Source organism: Podarcis muralis, chromosome 14, assembly GCF_964188315.1.
Source record: "Podarcis muralis chromosome 14, rPodMur119.hap1.1, whole genome shotgun sequence".
NCBI classification, from domain to species: Eukaryota; Metazoa; Chordata; class Lepidosauria; order Squamata; family Lacertidae; genus Podarcis; species Podarcis muralis.
This window is the reverse complement of record NC_135668.1, coordinates 19973664-19985856: the sequence shown is the minus strand read 5'-3', so window position 1 is coordinate 19985856 and position 12193 is coordinate 19973664. Positions and strand designations below refer to the sequence as shown.

Below are 12193 nucleotides of genomic sequence, written 5' to 3'. Positions count from 1 at the left end.
CTTAGCATTTGGTGCAGGAAATAAAAGGTTTCATTGCTTCCTTTCTAAATGTCTGTCAGCACATCACACCTTTCTCCCATGATGGTTGTTATTACCATATATATATATATATATATATATATATATATATATATATATATGGTTTTGGTGTCCTCGGGTGTCTTCCCGTGTAAAAGTTGGGGTGTCTAGGCGACGTTTCGACGAGGTCTCACTCGTCATCTTCAGGCTGGTGTTTTCGGCTTCTTGTTACTGGAACAGAGCAGGATCTCAGTGTTTGAGTTCCTATAAATACTGTTGAAGGTGTGGTGTATAGCCTCCAATGTTTTGGGCAGAGAGGAGGTTCCCAGGCTAGTGTGCCTTTTCTTCTTTTGTTCCTTAATTACTTGAGGGATATCTTGAGTGATTTCTTGAGCGATATCCTGAATCCCACTTAGGTGGGTCATTAGGTGTGGATTAGTTTCTCAAGCCTTTGTGTCTTGAACTCTTGAACTTTGTGAAGAGTTTTTTTGAGAAGATGGCTGTACTGCATTTGGTTGTGCTCTGGCTTGGCTTCGTGTATAGGGGCGAGCTGTGGTTTTGTGGCCTGTGCCAGCCAGATCTGTGTAGGGATTGCAGGGGGGTGCAGCATCCGGAGGTGCCACCATGGTTTGGCTACTGGATGGTATCTGTAATTCATCTGTGGAGAGGGTCTGGGTTTGGGTCTGGTGTGGTTGATTGGTGAGGCACACAGAACGCCATCACCAATCAACCACACCAGACCCAAACCCAGACCCTCTCCACAGATGAATTACAGATACCATCCAGTAGCCAAACCATGGTGGCACCTCCGGATGCTGCACCCCCCTGCAATCCCTACACAGATCTGGCTGGCACAGGCCACAAAACCACAGCTCGCCCCTATACACGAAGCCAAGCCAGAGCACAACCAAATGCAGTACAGCCATCTTCTCAAAAAAACTCTTCACAAAGTTCAAGAGTTCAAGACACAAAGGCTTGAGAAACTAATCCACACCTAATGACCCACCTAAGTGGGATTCAGGATATCGCTCAAGAAATCACTCAAGATATCCCTCAAGTAATTAAGGAACAAAAGAAGAAAAGGCACACTAGCCTGGGAACCTCCTCTCTGCCCAAAACATTGGAGGCTATACACCACACCTTCAACAGTATTTATAGGAACTCAAACACTGAGATCCTGCTCTGTTCCAGTAACAAGAAGCCGAAAACACCAGCCTGAAGATGACGAGTGAGACCTCGTCGAAACGTCGCCTAGACACCCCAACTTTTACACGGGAAGACACCCGAGGACACCAAAACCTGCATTCCTGTACCCGTGAAAATCTACGAAAGCACACACATATATATATATATATATATATATATATATAATCTCCATACACACACACTCCAACTTTTCCCCTCATAGGACTCAAGGCAGCTTACAGATAAAAAGAACTGCTAAAAACATAAGCAGTTACTCTATTTTTCTGTGTACAAGATGCCCCCGTGTATAAGACGACCCCTATTTTTTTTAACCCCAAATTAAGAAATCAATATTTTAAACATCAAACAGAACAACTTTGAGGGGTTTTTTTTGGGGGGGGGGGAGTCGCCAGAGCCAAATCCTGAACCCCTATGCATTCACCGTCCATGTATAAGACGACCCCCAATTTTTGACTATTTTCTTTTCCCAAAAAAGATTGGAAAAAATACAGTACTTAGGAGGGGGTGGAGGCGATGTTGTGGGTTAAAGTAATGTCTTTTAGGGAATTCCTTTAAGTTCTTCTTTTGGCGGAAGGCTTTGGGGAAAGAGCCATTTAGTACCATGGACAGAGCCATGTGGGAAATGAAAGATATGAACCATTTACAGTAATCCCCAACCGCTAAATACATATGACCATATTATTTATGTAATGTGCGGGGACTGTGACTTAAAACACAACACAACAAGAAAGGAGTATACAGGACCATGGCTTGTAGTAATTGAAACACTGGGGGAGAGAGGGAGAACGTGTGTGTGCATTTGTATGTGTGTGTCAGAGAGAGAGAGAGAGAGAGAGAGAGAGAGAGAGAGAGATCGAGATCACTCTTCTCACCCACTTTGTGAGAATCCCCTTTCTTACCTTCTGCACTTCCGTTTATTCCTGGTTCTGATCAAGGAAATAAGACATTCTCTCTAGTGATAAGGTGTTTTCAGGATCCATCCTTTTCCTGTGGCTGTAGTTTGTTTTGACTGTTTTTAATACGGAATTTTAAATTGCTGTTACCTGCCCTGGGCTGGTGAAGGATGGATGAAGAATAATAACAATAACAATAACAATAACAATAACAATAACAATAATAATAATAATAATAATACATTCATACCTCGGGTTACAGCCGCTTCAGGTTGTGTATTTTCGGGTTGTGGACCGCCGAAACGCGGAAGTACTGGTACGGGTTTCGGCAGTTGTGCATGTGCAGAAGTGCTAAATCACTCTTTGCGCATGCACCAAATCAGACAAATCGCAACCCACGTCTGCACAGACACGGGTTGTGAATGCTGCGGGTTGCGAACGTGCATCCCGCACAGATCACGTTCGCAACCTGAGCGTCTGCCTGGTTCCCTGTAACCTCCCAGGGAGGGAACCGCCAGAAGGCCCTTGGAGCTGGACCTCAGTGTCCGGCAGAACGATGGGGGTGGAGACGCTCCTTCTGGGCCATTTTTTTTTTTGAAATTTTTTTTATTAGTTTTACAAAATATTTTAAACAATACAAACAAATAAAAAGACATACAAACATGTATAATTTCATAAAATTTTTTTTTCATATCCCTCACTTCTCAGACTCCCCCAAACCTCCCCTTCCTACATCCCAATTTCCAAAATTATTTCAGCAAATTCTAAATAGTTTTATCAAATATATTCCTTCTTATTCTTTTCTTTAACTTAATCTTATGTCGCTGTAATCTCCTTTTCTTTCTCAAAACCTCGACATTTTAGCATTCATCAATTTTATAATAGTTCTTAAGATAGATTTTAAATTTCTTGCAATCTTCTTCCGCCGTCTCTTTCCCCTGATCACGGATTCTGCCAGTCATCTCAGCCAGTGTCATATAGTCCATCACCTTCATCTGCCACTCTTCCAGGGTGGGTAGATCTTGTGTCTTCCAATACTTTGTGATGAGTATTCTTGCTGCTGTTGTAGCATACATAAAGAAAGTTCTGTCTTTCTTTAACACCAATTGGCCGACAATGCCCAGGAGAAAGGCCTCTGGTTTCTTAGGGAAGGTACATTTAAGTACCTTTTTCATTTCATTATATATCATCTCCCAAAAAGCCTTAATCTTTGGGCACGTCCAAAGGTGATAGAAAGTACCTTCAGTTTCTTTGCATTTCCAACACTTATTATCGGGCAAATGATAGATTTTTGCTAGCTTGACTGGGGTCATGTACCACCTATAGATCATTTTCATGATATTTTCCTTTAAGGCATTACATGCCGTAAATTTTATCCTTCTGGGCCATTTAGGGCCATTTAGGAGCAACACTTTGAATTGTGCTCAGAAACGTACTGGGTTCTGCTTTGTATGCAGAAATTCCCAGATTCAAAACCTGGCGTTTCCACGTAGTGATGGAAATGCATCCACCCTGGAGAGCTGCTGCCAGTCTGTGTAGGCAGCACTGAGCTAGATTGACCTATTATTCACTTTTATTATCACCTGATGGCAACTCAAATGGTTCCATGAATCTGCTTCACACCTTTGAGCTGTGAGTCATCAAGTGTCAGGTAATACGAAAATATGAGCCGATTTGTCAAACGTTGACGATGTTCCCTTCCTTTAAATAGGAAAGGTAAGAACTTTGAGAGTTTCCCACAAAATCTGTGCCTCCCCAACAGCGATTCATCCAAGCAAAAACCTCCCCCTTCTCCTCCCCCACCAGTTGTCTTTATTGCTTGACCAGTCACCTTCTCACTTAAATCCGATCACCAGGCAAAACGTCACTCCATCGAAAAGTCCTCGCCGAGTTGAGATGTGGGGGATTTTCTGGTTGGGATAAATATATTATATATGTCTTTCCATGTGAGCAAAGCTTCTTAATGAATCCATGGCAGGAAATGAGTTGCCTTTGCCAAGGCTTCTTGGCACAATCAGAGTCACGTAGTCAAATGAGCCAAATGAGCCGTTCCGGCAAGAGACAGAGAGTAAGCAATTCAATGAAAGCAACACTTAAGCCATGTGCATAGAGTATATCCTAGGTTTTTCCCCTTTTGGGATCAGGCGTCTCTCTCTCTGTGTGTGTACATTTAAAAAATTATAATCTTCCCTCCATTCTCTCCACCTCCATGCTGTTTTCCCTTCTCTCCCAGGAAATAATTTCACTTTCCAGTCTGGGGAAGGATTCTTATTTCCTCCCCAAATATTTTAAAAGATATGTGATCTAACACCCTCTGTCTTTTAGTGCAAAATCCCTTGTGTTACTGGACAGCATTATTGGGCAACAAAGGAATCCCAACGCAACAGTTATGTGAGCAGAAGCTTGTTGGGCAAACAGCAATCTTTGCTTCTGTTTCCTCTTGCAGGTTCTTGTTGTGAAACAGCTGGTTATTGTGTAAGCCATTGCACAACTATATTGAGTAACAGACTTGTGTTTTCCCTTGCACATCAATGTTCTGCCAGTGCAACATGCGTTGTTGTTGTTTGTTGTTACTGTTATTATTAATTACCCACCTTTAAGGTCCTAGGGCAGGTTACAATAAAAAACAAGGTTGAAAACCAGGGTGACAACAGAAAAGCAATTAAACACCACATAAATAAGGTGTGTCCTAAAATGTGCATCTCCAGTGTCAAAAACCAGGGTAAGGTAAAGGTAAAGGTAAAGGTAAAGCTACCCCTGCCCGTACGGGCCAGTCTTGACAGACTCTAGGGTTGTGCGCCCATCTCACTCAAGAGGCCGGGGGCCAGCGCTGTCTGGAGACACTTCCGGGTCACGTGGCCAGTGTGACAAAGCTGCATCTGGCGAGCCAGAGCCGCACACGGAACGCCGTTTACCTTCCCGCTAGAAAGCGGTCCCTATTTATCTACTTGCACCTGGGGGTGCTTTCGAACTGCTAGGTTGGCAGGCGCTGGGACCGAGCAACGGGAGCGCACCCCGCCGCGGGGATTCGAACCGCCGACCTTCCAATCGGCAAGCCCTAGGCGCTGAGGCTTTTACCCACAGCGCCACCCGCGTCCCTGGTAAAGCATTCACCAAAAGCTGTATGCCAGACACAGCTCTGTGGGGAAGGAGTTCCACAGCGTATGGGCTGCCACAGAGAATGCTGTCCCCTGGGCCACCCCCACAAGCTCCTGAGAGTGACAGAACAACCAATAGAGGTCCCTCTGATGATAGCAACAGCTGGGAAGGAGGTGGTCTTTCAGGTATTTGGGCCCAAGTCATTTAGTCGTTTAAACACTGACATGAGCATTTTGAACTGGGCCCAGAAATGAACCGGCAACCAGTTACCAGTTAAAGTGGCTTCAATTTAGCGCTTCATTGGATTCGACTCTGTGTTTGTGCTTGTGTTTGTGTGTGTGTGTTGAGTATGGCAGGGCAAGATTCATTGCTGTGGTCAGCGGCCTGCTTTTGAGTATAGGTAATGGTAAAGGGACCCCTGACCATTAGGTCCAGTCGTGACCAACTCTGGAATTATGGCACTCATCTTGCTTTACTGGCCGAGGGAGCCAGCGTACAGCTTCCGGGTCATGTGGCCAGCATGACTAAACTAAGCCGCTTCTGGCAAACCAGAGCAGCGCATGGAAATTTACCTTCCCACCAGAGCGGTACCTATTTATCTACTTGTACTTTGATGTGCTTTCAAACTGCTAGGTTGGCAGGAGCAGGGACCGAGCAACGGGAGCTCACCCTGTCGTGGGGATTCGAACTGTGACCTTCTGATTGGCAAGTCCTAGGCTCTGTGGTTTAACCCACAGCACCACCCTTGTCCCGACGCTTTTGAGTATATTCAGGTTCAAATGGCAAAGCAGACAAAATCCAGTGCAGTTTAAGCATATGTGTTCCTGCGGAATAATTGCATCTGATCTGAAATATGGCAGAGTGGCAGAGGATGAAAGGCTGTGTCCCCACTCCCAATGGTTCCAGGTAACATTTAGTGTTAGAGTGGCATCTTACATATTGCCAAAAAAGAGAACAAGCAAGAGTGTTAATTTGCATAGAATTTGCACATGGTTGTATATATGTATGTATGCCCATTTCGGCATAATTAAATAGAAAAATTAAATAGAAAAAACAACAACATATCACACCAAAGCAGGCTGGTGGTGGTTGTGACTCAGTGACCCATGTGCCTGTCCAGTCTGCAGCCCAAGTGTTCTTTCTGCTATCCCTACAGTTCTTTTATCTTTAAATTGGACTTAGACCAGACATTCCTTCAGATGGAGGGCGCTAAATACAGAACAGTCCTCTATAAAGTAGGACACAGCATTGGCCACCCTATTTAATACTTATATATGCTAATATTATATGGACTTTTGTAATGCAGGGCTTGACCTCTCACCCGCCATCCCTATTTGTAGCCCCCATACACAACCACTGTCGTTATTCGATGGCAACATAGCCAAGGAAGCTCCTAACAGTTTATGACCTGAATTTTGTTTTAGTTCTTGGCATATACACTCCCTTTGTGCAGAGATTTGAGGGGTCCCCCCCCCATTGTACTAGGTAGTATGCAGAGAACCTAGGCATTTGCAAGTTCTGTAGACTTTGTTCTGAATATTCAGAGCAATCGGCAGTGATGCTGTGTACCATTCTCCCCACAGCGTTCACTGGCCATCTGAAAAGAGCTATTTCAGTAGGTTGTAGTCAGCTTAGAAGCTGGTATAAAGAAAGACAGTTGAATTACATTTGCTTTTAGGGGGGGAAATTGCAAAACTAATTTGTGAAAAGTAAGTTAATGTTGAAACAAAGCAGAGCAAAAGAAAACAAAAGAAATCCCTAAGCCCTCTACTCCAAAATGTATATTTATACAGGATCTTGATTTGAGAGCTGGCTCTTTAGGCTTCACTCCCAGGGATGTGGTGGGCTGTAAGCAAGTAAGCCTGGGAACTGGGCCTTTTCCCTTGCAGTGCCACAGCTCTGAAACACAAGGCTGTACTGAATGTAGCACAAAGATAGTCACCTAGCCATATACTTATTCGACTGGGGAAGTGTTGTGCAAGAGAATGCATAAGCAGGTAGCTGGTAACTTTGTTGCACAGTAGATTGCACAATCTGTTTCCTTTGTCACACAACATTGCAACTCACACGTTCCCTAGCACAAGACCCCTTGTGCTAGTGGTGGGCTGGGCTCGAAAGTCTTGAATTCAAATCTTTCATCAGTCACAAATTAAACTAGCTCCCATTATCATAGCTAATAAAAAAGCATTTTCACTCCATGTTTCCATTACAAATGGGCTAAAAGTGGCTTTACAACAGGCATGCCATTCTCCCCAAATCTGTCTTGCAGATACCCCTACCATGGGGATAATGCTAAGTCAGTTACCTTACAGATCCATTGTAAGGATTCTGTGAAGTGCTTTGAACACTATCAGGGATGGAGTCCCAACATCTTGAGTATCTTTCTCTCTCTCTTATTTTTTAAAACTTCATGGTTGAATAGATATGAGTTTTAATTTTCTTTTTTAAAAGGGGTAAAAGTTGCATGATAGAAACATGTGGTACACACAGGCTCTTTACTCCAGTTGCCATCCCTGTTCAAAGAAGGATGAGTGTGTGAACATCAGTCAAAAAAAGAGTGGTTTGTGTATGTGCGTGTGTACACTGGAGGAGTGGGGAGCCACTACCTCTCCAGATGTTGATAGACTGCAACTTCTGCCATCTCTTACCATTGAGCTGGAGTCGAACAACATCTGGAAGGTACTATGTCCCTTTTCCTTGGTGTATACTGTGGTCAGTTATGGCTCTGTCATATCATCCTAGCCTACTTCACAGCGCTGTTGTGAGGATAAAATGGGTTGGGGCTGTAAGAACCATGCATGCTACCCTTTACTCCTTCAAGGAATGGTGAGATATCAATATAAAATGTAAATGCTAGTGTGGTGTAGTGGTTAAGAGCGGTAGACTCGTAATCTGGGGAACCGGGTTCGCGTCTCCGCTCCTCCACATGCAGCTGCTGGGTGACCTTGGGCCAGTCACACTTCTTTGAAGTCTCTCAGCCCCACTCACCTCACAGAGTGTTTGTTGTGGGGGAGGAAGGGAAAGGAGAATGTTAGCCGCTTTGAGACTCCTTAAAGGGAGTGAAAGGCGGGATATCAAATCCAAACTCTTCTTCTTCTTCTTCTCTGACCTGGTTTGCACAGAACGTTAACCATGGTTTAGTGTTAAGATGAGCTGCAGCAAACCTTGATCTTGCTGCCTCCTCCCTTCAACCTGCCTGTGAGGAAGAGATTGGAAGCTTCCTCTTTCATTTTAGGTTAACCACAGTTTAGCATTATATCCAAACCCTAAACTGTGATAAATGGTAGGTGTGATTTGTTGAGAAACAACCAAGCATCTCAAACGATGGTTTGTAGTCTGCTTGTTTCTCAGCAAACCATAGTTAACGTTAACCGCAGTTTGTCAGGTTTGGATGACTCTGCAACCCCTGTGAGCAAATATGACTCCTGTTAATGTCCATCTTCAGCCTTAGCTTTTTTATCCATTTATTAAATTTGTATACCACTCTTCATACGAAGATCTCAAGGCGGTTCGCAGCATAAAAATGCAAGATAAAAACAGAAAACCTGAACTTGCTTAAACTTCCTCTCTTTCAATCAGGGTCCAGTTCATCTGGCTTTCATATCACTCCCATCTTCTTCTTCTTCTTTTGTTTTCAAGTGGGAATGAGGTGTGTGTGTGTGTGTGTGTGTGTGTGTGTGTGTGTGTGTGTACAGTTACATGGGGGATTGTTTAAAAGAGATTTGCCCCCATCCCATCCCACATGACCAGCCTCAGCTGCAGCTCCCTTCTTCTTAATCTGGAGATAAGTGCGATTATCCAGGGAAGGGCTGTTCTGAGCTTTTGTAACTGTGACAGGGGAGCTTTCGAGCTGCACTTTGCCGACAGAGCGGAGCTTAAAGCCGGGGAATGAGATTCCAAGCATGGCTTTGCATCTCGTTGCCTGCCGGGAACATGAGCGCAGGGCAAAGATGGGAGTGGGGATGGGAGCTTTATTTGGACTTTGCTTATGAGGTGGAAAAAAGGAAGCAGGAGGGAAAGGCGGGGGGGGGGGACGGGGGACGGGACAATGACAACAACACACACACACACAGACCCGCTTGCCTAGCTTTGCAGCGAAGAGACACACAGATGGTGTGCCCTGCCATCGGCATTCCTTTGGGACTGGGCCCAATGCTGTGTGGAAGTCGTTTTGTTGTGATTATTTTTCAACGATGCTCTGTTGGGTTCCTGGGTGATTTGCCGCTGGGCTGCTTTTTGTTTTTTTGCAGTGGTGTTCTTTGATTACACACACACACACACACACACACACACAGAGAGAGAGAGAGAGAGAGAGAGAGAGAGAGAGAGAGAGAGAGAGAGAGAGATTTATTCTATATCCCATCCTTCTTCCCAGACAAGAAGTGGCAGTTTAGCATCACAGCAAACCCTGCCTCATAGCAATCTTCACAACTGGTTGGGCATTGGGGCAATCCTTTGTTTTGGCTGGAGGGGACATTGTAGTCTCCGCCTGCCCCTCCAAACGCTGAGGTATCCTGTTAAAGCAGGGGTCAGCAGACTTTTTCAGCAAGGGGCCGGTCCACTGTCCCTCAGACCTTGTGGGGGGCTGGACTATATTTTTTGGGGGGGGAATGAATGAATTCCTATGCCTCACAAATAACCCAGAGATGCATTTTAAATGAAAAGACACATTCTACTCATGTAAAAACACGCTGATTCCCTGACTGTCCGCAGGCCGGATTTAGAAGGCTATTGGGCCGGATCCGGCCCCTGAGCCTTAGTTTGCCTACCCATGTGTAAAAGGGATCTGGGGGGAGTGGCCATGTCCATGTGCCCTGGCAGAGCCAGGGCCGAAGTCACTCCCCCAGATCGCAGTCCCTGCAGGAGTCACCCTATTGGATATAAGTCTTAGGAACACCCACCTGGATTGACCACACATCACTTCCGGTGGGCAGACCAGAAGTATTTAGACTGCCCCATGCCCAAGCCAAACCTCTTTCATCTGCATTCAATAACGTTGTGGCCTGTTTTGACTCACGAGAGCTAGTGCAGCACCATAGTTGAAGGTGGACCCTCAGGCTTTGCCTCACATGCAAGCCAGCTAGCATCTTTAGAATCTTGAAATGCTTGGGACCTGGAGACCCTAAGGAGATGCTTCTCCTCTTACATGCTTCGATTATCACCTGAACCGCAGTGGTTGTTATTGTTTAGTCGTGTTCGTCTCTTCGTGACCCCATGGTCCAGAGCACGCCAGGCACTCCTGTCTTCCACTGCCTCCCGCAGTTTGGTCAAACTCATGCTGGTAGCTTCGAGAACACTGTCCAACCATCTCATCCTCTGTTGTCCCCTTCTCCTTGTGCCCTCAATCTTTCCCAGCATCAGGGTTTTGAACTGCAGTGGAGGGGGTTCCATTAAGGCAAATGGTGTGTCACTCCACTAACCACAGTCTGCCTTCAGCCAGCCCCACCTGCCTCCCTTCTTACATACGAGTTATGCATTTATTTATCATTAAATGACTATAATGCCCTTCCTCCCAAAGGAGTCCTGGGCAGCAAACACCAAAATGTAAAAGCAATACAATTAAAAATAAAATAAAACAGTTGTTTAAAAGAATGGGAAACCTCGCCTTCATATGAATGGTGCATTCTTAGAATCATAGAGTTGGAAGGGACCACAAGGGTGATCTAGTCCAACCCCCTGCAATGCAGGAATCTATTGCCCAAGGTGGGGCTCGAACCCACAACCCTGAGATTAAGAGTCTCATGCTCTACCAACTGAGCTATCCCAGTATTAAAAGCAAAATGGTCTTGAAACTGTTGGTTGCATCCAACTGTGTTTTACTTGGAATAGACTCATTGAAATTAATGTGGAATAGACTCATTGAAATTAATGGACATGACTAATTTAGGAATATGGGAAGCTGCCTTGTACTGGGACAGACCATTGGTTCATCTACACTGGCAGCACTCTCTAGGGTTTCAGCCCGGGGTCTCCTTCAGCCTTACCTAGAGATGCCAGTTATTGAACCTGGGACCTTCTGTGTGGTGTAGTGGTTAAGAGTGGTAGACTCGTAATCTGGGGAACCTGGTTCGCTTCCCCGCTCCTCCACATGCAGCTGCTGGGTGACCTTGGGCCAGGCACACTTCTCTGAAGTCTCTCAGCCTCACTCACCTCACAGAGTGTTTGTTGTGGGGGAGGAAGGGAAAGGAGAATGTTAGCCGCTTTGAGACTCCTTCGGGTAGTGATAAAGTGGGATATCAAATCCAAACTCCTCCCGTTGTTGTTGTTGTTGTTGTTGTTGTTGTTGTTGTTGTTGTTGTTGTTGTTGTTGTTCTTCTTCTTCTTCTTCTTCTTCTTCTTCTTCTTCTTCTTCTTCTTCTTCTTCTTCTTCTTCTTTTAATGTTGTATTTAACATTGTTTTTTAAGTTGTATTCCAATCAACTTGTTTTTATTATTGGTTGTTAGCCGCCCTGAGCCCGGCCTTGGCTGGGGAGGGCGGGGTATAAATAAAATTATTTCTTCTTCTTCTTCTTCTTCTTCTTCTTCTTCTACTACTACTACTACTACTACTACTACTACTACTTCACACTGAGCTATGGCCCTTGCATAGGTTCGTTAATCTCAGTGCAACTACTCTGAGTAAAATTTAGTTGGCAGCAACCCCTAACCTGAATGGAAGACTTCACAATTCAGTACTTCATATTTTAGGGTAGAACTAGATGTTGTTACACAGGGTTGCCATTTCCCTCCTCCCCTTTCTTTCATCTTGTAACATCTCCTACCAATGTAATTCATGACATGATGTCATCACACAATGCACTTTCACCTGCCAATGAGAACCCATAATGTGCATTGTGTTATACTGGACATCAACTAGAAAGAGGGGGGTGGAGAGAGAACTGGAGCAGCGGAAGCAGCTCTCCATCTCTGGTAACCTCTCGTTCCACCCTTGGCCACTAGTGCCACAGATTCACTAGCAGTTGCCTAGCATGTTGGCA

The 12193-nt window shown here is 44.9% G+C and overlaps 1 long non-coding RNA gene and 1 other non-coding gene across 3 annotated transcripts in view; one reads left to right on the top strand and one right to left on the bottom strand.

The window, feature by feature from the left end:
• The window catches only part of LOC114584256 (uncharacterized), a 100782-nt gene that overhangs the window by 77742 nt on the left and 10847 nt on the right, over nucleotides 1-12193 (top strand). The gene's annotated exons all lie outside the window — the stretch shown is intronic.
• TRNAK-CUU (transfer RNA lysine (anticodon CUU)) lies at nucleotides 10912-10993 on the bottom strand. Its single transcript has one exon. It is a non-coding gene; the product is annotated as a tRNA-Lys (tRNA).